This window comes from Ranitomeya variabilis, chromosome 4, assembly GCF_051348905.1.
Source record: "Ranitomeya variabilis isolate aRanVar5 chromosome 4, aRanVar5.hap1, whole genome shotgun sequence".
NCBI lineage: Eukaryota > Metazoa > Chordata > Amphibia > Anura > Dendrobatidae > Ranitomeya > Ranitomeya variabilis.
Window position 1 is genome coordinate 332267303 of NC_135235.1, and position 6625 is coordinate 332273927.

Genomic DNA, 6625 nt, shown 5'->3' on the forward strand with positions numbered 1-6625 from the left:
TACGAGAGTCAACCACCTTGGAGACTTCAAACTCCAAATTGCCATCCACCAAGACTGGAGGTGGCATCGGCGCTGCGTCCAAGGAACCCACCACCTTCTTTAAAAGAGATCTGTGAAACACGTGTATCTTATAATACCGTAGGAAGCTCCAATCGGTAGGCTACCAGGTTAATGATGGCGGCGACCCTAAATGGACCAATAAACCTTGGACCCAATTTCAGGGATGCTACTTTGAGTTTTATGTTTTTTGTGGACAACCACACCCAATCACCCACACTCAGGTCCGGACCTGGCACACGTCTACTGTCAGCCACTTGTTTGTACCTTGCACCCACGCTCAGCAAGCGCTGTTTCACTGTCCTCCAAACGGATGACAGTTGTGCTCCTAGCTGGTCCTCCTCTGGAACACCAGCAGAGCCACCCTGATGCAGAGTACAAAACTGAGGATGGTGCCCGTAGACACAAAAGTACTCCCCAGACGATTCTGGCAGTGATTATTAATGGCAAACTCAGCCAAAGGAAGGAACGTCGACCACTCCTCCTGGTTGTCAGAAACAAAGCAGTGTAAATACTGCTCCAAATTCTGGTTTATACGCTCGGTCTGACCATTTGACTGAGGATGAAACGCCGAAGAATGCGACAACTTGATCCCCAGCCGTGAGCAAAAAGCTTTCCAAAACTTTGCCACAAACTGAGTACCCCTATCAGACACTATGTCAGATGGGACCCCGTGAAGTCTGACCACCTGCACAAAAACCTGAGCCAGAGTCTTCGCGTTAGGCACTGAAGGCAAGGACACAAAGTGCGACATCTTTGAGAACCGATCAACAACCACCAAGATGACCGTGTTCCCAGCTGAGGAGGGTAGGTCTGTAATAAAATCCAATGGAGATCTCCGTCCATGGCCTACTGGGTACCCCTAGAGGATGTAATGAGCCAGCAGGATGGGAGCGAGGCGTCTTAGCCCTAGCAAACGCGGTACATGCTGATACATACGAGACCACATCCTGTCTGATTTTGGGCCACCAAAACCGACGCGACACCAACTTCAAGGTACCCCTAACCCCTGGATGACCAGCCAGAACAGCATCACGATGCTCAACCAACACCTTTAGGTGAAGATGGAGCGGTACAAATGATTTGTTAATGGGAAGCTCTGGTGGTACTTCCTCCTGAGCCTCGGCAATCTCAGCCTCAACCTCTTTCATGAGAGCCGAGACCACTACACCTTTTTGGAGGATCGGTACCGGATCTTCCCGAGGTTCTCCCCCCGGAAAACACCTGGATAAAGCATCTGCCTTAGTGTTCTTAGACCCCGGTCGGTACGTAACAAAAAAGTTGAATCACATGAAAAACAACGCCCAGCGAGCCTGCCTGGGGGACAGACGCTTGGCTGACTCCAAATAAAGCAGATTTTTATGGTCGGTGATAACTAACCTGGTGGACCGACCCCTCCAAGAAGTGTCGCCATTCCTCAAAAGCCAACTTGATAGCCAACAACTCCCTGTTGCCAATATCGTAGTTACGTTCGGCGGGCGACAGCTTCTTGGAAAAGTAGGCACATGGATGCAACTCGCCCAAGGATGAGCCTTGTGACGGCACCGCCCCCACTCCAACCTCAGACGCATCGACTTCCACGGTAAACGGTTTTGATACGTCCGGTTGTACCAGAATGGGGGCCGAAGCAAAACTGTTCTTCAGAAATTCGAATGCGCGCACAGCAGCCTCAGACCAAGCGGAGAAATTGGTACCTTTTTTCGTCATGTCAGTAAGCGGTTTAGCAATGGTAGAAAAATCTTTGATACATTTTCTATAATAATTAGAGAATCCAAGGAACCGCTGGAGTGCTTTTAGGTTATCAGGCCGTTCCCAATGCAGCACCGCTTGCACCTTAGTGGCTTACATTTTAAACCCTGAAGCAGACACAATATAACCCAAGAAAGGCAACTCCTGAACCGAAAAAACACATTTCTTCAGTTTTGCATAGAGCTTATTTTCTCTGAGAAGCTGTAACACCTGCCTCACATGCTCTAAATGAGTATCACGGTCGCATGAATAAATGAGAATGTCATCTAGGTACACGATAACGAATTTCCCCAGTACATGCGAGAACACCTGGTTGAACAAATCAGGTATCAGTGGCATAGGGTATGGATCACGAACTGTAATCTGGTTTAACTCCCTGAAATCCAGACACGGGCGTAGTCCGCCATCTTTCTTCTTAACGAAGAAGAACCCCGCTGCCACCGGCGAGGACGAAGGCCTGATGTGCCCTTTGCTCAAACTCTCAGCAATGTAGTCCTTTAAAGCTTGTCTCTCAGGACCACAAATGTTAAACATCCTAGCTTTCGGCAATTTGGCCCCTGGTTTAAACCTAATAGTACAGTCATAGGGTCGATGTGGTGGCAATTCTGAGCAACCCTTCTCAGAGAACACATCTGCGAAATCCAGCAGTGACTCAGGAATGCTAGGAGTCACAGCGGACACACATGTGGCCAGGCAATTCTCCTGGCAGAACCCGCTCCACTGAATTATGTCCTGAGTTTTCCAGTCAATCACCGGGTTGTGCATAGAAAACCATGGAAAACCCAGAACCATTTGTGCAGGAAGATTACTGAGCACACTACATGTAACTTGCTCAGAATGTAGGACCCCAATGTGGAGTTTAACCTCAGCCACAAACTCAGTAATCTCCCCCTGTGGGAGTGGAGTAGCATTGATGGTGACCACCCAGATAGGATGAGGCAGTTTTTCGACCGTGAACCCGGCCGTGCGTGCAAACTCCTCATCAATGAGATTAGTGGCCGACTCACTATCCACAAAAACAGTGATTGGCAGCTCTCTGCCAGCGACCATAACTCTGGCAGGAAGCATACATTGAGAGACCACCATGGAGAATATGCATAAGCTCAGATTGGCCTCCTCCACACCCTCTGAGCTTAGTAGTTTTCCGCCGTTGCGCTTTTCTTAGAAAACAGAGAACAAGCATTAACATAATGCCCTTTTTTACCACAGCAAAAACAGGCTCCTTGCTTCCTGAGCGAGGGGGCTTGATGATGTGACACCCCTGCGATTTGCATAGGCTCCGTGGGCTCACCTGCAGCAACCTCACGTGCACCTGCGCCCTCCCCCATAAGCGGCGTCTCTTGCATCCCCTAACGCAAATGGCGATCAATGCGGACAACAAGACTCATGGCAGACTAGAGAAGGAGTCTCATACATCAGGAGGGCTTGTTTAACCCTTCTCGAAACCCCATGTACAAACTGACTCCGCAGCGCCGGGTCATTCCATTATGTGTCCACCGCCCAGCGGCGAAATTCAGAGCAGTAATCCTCCGCCATTCGCTCCCCCTGGCGGAGAGCGCGTATTTTAGATTCTGCTAGAGCCAATCTGTCAGGATCATCATATATGAGCCCAAGAGCAGAAAAAAAAACTCCACTGAGTTAAATGCAGCTGAATGAGATGGTAATGAAAATGCCCATGCTTGGGGTCTCTGTTCAGTAATGACAATACCAGGCCCACACGCTGAGCCTCATTACCTGAGGAAACCGGGCGCATACGAAAATATAATTTGCAAGCTTCACGAAAGACAACAAATTTACTGCATTCCCCAGCAAACCTCTCAGGTAAAGGAATCTTAGGCTCTGCAACTCTACCTGCAGTTTCAGCTTGTACATTAGATACTACAAGACCCTGTTGCTGAACTGCCCCCTTCAACTCAGTGACCTGTAAGGACAGCGCCTCCAACTGACGGGTTATGGAAGTCATGGGATCCATGGCATCCAAAATTTATTTTGGCCGATTATAATGTCATGCGGGTACTGGGTAGACTACAGCTGATTACCCAGGCCCCTCAGACTAGGGAAAACCCTGTCTGTCCCTCTCCCAGAATTTACACTGATGGTGTGCTTGTCTGGGCCGCCAGGCCTGACCCTGACTCCTGTTTCAGTCCTATGCTAAAATCTCCACCCGCCACCCAGTGAGTAGACCACACACCAACCCCTACAGAAAGAACAGACAGGGAAAACTAAAAGCGCACCACGCTGCAGACACACAGGAAAATACTATAATGTGCACAGGGCAAAACAAATACAAATATAGGAAGGAGAAATATGACAAAGGATAATACACCACCAGATACGATATTTCTTCTCCTAGACCACCACTCCAGACCGAGATCACCAGGCACAAGACACAAGCTATAATCGGCGACGCCCAAAGTCCAGAATGACTATTTAAAGGCCACGGGCGTGACCCAGCCTCCAACCCGATTACCAGCTAGATTAACCCCGGACAACCTGGATAAAGTCTAGCCGGCGCCACTGAGCGTATAGTGGACAAATGTGGAATTACAGCTGTCTGTCGGACACCCTAGTGTGAATAGCGTCCGACATGACAGGTTGTCATTGCTGGAATCATCGATCTGTCAACCCCTTTGAGACGAAGACTGTTTTCACCTTAATGGCCAGGCCAATTTTTTGCAATTCTGACCACTGTCACTTTATGAGGTAATAACTCTGGAATGCTTCAACTGATCCCGCTGATTCTGAGACTGTTTTCTTGTGACATATTGTACTTTATGATAGCGGTAAAATTTATTCGATATAACTAGCATTTATTTGTGAAAAAATGAAAATTTGGCAAAAATTTTGAATATTTTGCAATTTTCAAAGTTTTAATTTTTATGCCCTTAAATCAGAAAGCCATATCGCACAAAATAGTTAAAAATAACATTTACCACATGTTACTTTACATCAGTACAATTTTGGAACCAAATATTTTTTTGTTAAGTTATAAGAGTTTAAATTTGACCAGCGATTTTTCACTTTTTCAACATATTTTACAAAACCATTTTTTTAGGGATCACATCACATTTGAAGTCACTTTGAGGGGTCTAAATGAAAGAAATTACCCAAAAGTGACACCATTCTAAAAATTGCACCCCTCAAGGTACTAAAAACCACATTCAAGAAGTTTATTAACCCTTCAGGTGCTTCACATGAATTTTTGGAACGTGGAAGGAAAAAATAAACATTTACTTTTCTTTCACCAAAAATCTTTAGACCTAATTTTTATTTCTTTTGCAAGGGTAACAGGAGAAAATAGACCATACATTTTGTTGTGCAATTTCTCCTGAGCATGCCTATACCCCATATGTGAGGGAAATCTACTGTTTGGGGACACGGCAGGGCTCGGAAGGGAAGGAGCGCCTTTTGACTTTTTGAATGTAAAATATGCTGGAATAATTAGCGGTTGCCATGTCGTGTTTGGACAACCCCTAATGTGCCCAAACAGTGGAAACTTCCAACAAGTGACACCATTTTGAAAACTAGACCCCTTAGAGAACTTATCTACCTGTGTATTGAGCACCTTGAACCCACAGTTGATTCACAGACGTTTATAGCGTAGAGCCGTGGAAATAAAACAAAATTTTCCCAAATAAATCTTTTTAGCTCCATATTTTGCATTTTCATCGGGTGATAGGAGAAATTGCTCCATACAATTTGTTGTGCAATTTCTGCTGAGTACGCCGATACCCCATATGTGGGGGAATACTACTGTTTGGGAACACGGGAGGGCTTGAAAGGGAAGGAGCACCATTTGACTTTTTGAATGCAAAATTTGATAAAATAGTTTGTGGACACCATGTCGCGTTTGAAGAGCTCCTGATGTGCCTAAACAGTGGAAACTCCCACAAGTGACACCATTTTGGAAACTAGACCCCTTTGGGACCTTATCTAGATGTGTATTCAGCATCTTAATCCCCCAGGTGATTCATAGAAGTTTATAACGTTAAGCTGTGAAAATAAAAAAAAATCACATTTTTCCCACAAAAATCTTTTTTAGATACAAATTTTGTATTTTCACAAGGGCAAAAGGAGAAAATGGACCCAAAAGTTTGTTGTGCAATTTCTCCTGAGTTCTCCAATACTCCAAATGTGGTCAAAAACTAGTTTTGAGGCACAGTGCAAAGCTCAGAATGGAAGTAGAGCCATATTGCAGTGAAGTTTTGCTGCACTTCTTTGAGGGTGCCATGTTAAATTGACAGAGTCCATGAGATGCCAGAACAGCAGAACCCCCAAGTGACCCACTTTTACCAATTAAATCTTTCCAATTCATCTAGGGGTGCAGTGATTATATTGACACCTCAGGTGTGTCACAAACTTTTATACCATTGGGCAGTGAAGAAAAAATAATTTACATTTTTACCATCAAAATTGTGTGTTAGCCCCAAGTTTTACATTTTCACACTGGGAAATGGGTAAAAATGGCACCAGAATTTGTCCCACAATTTCTGCTGAATGTAGAAATACCCCATATGTGGCTGCACGGCACTGCTTAGCCACACAGAGTGATTCGGGAGGAACAGCTCTATTTGACTCCTGGAGCGCAGATTTTCCTAGACTAGTTTGTGGATTCTATGTAAAGAGACCCTAAGTGCTAGAAAGGCAGAATCCCCCCTCAAGTGACCCCATTTTGGAAATTATAACCCTTTAGGAATTTTTCTATAGATATAGTGACGATTTTGACTCCATGGATGTTTTCCAGAAACAGGCAGCTGTGGATGTTGCTGAGTGAACATTGCAAACTGCTGTTGCAGTTACCAGTACATTATGCCCAGGT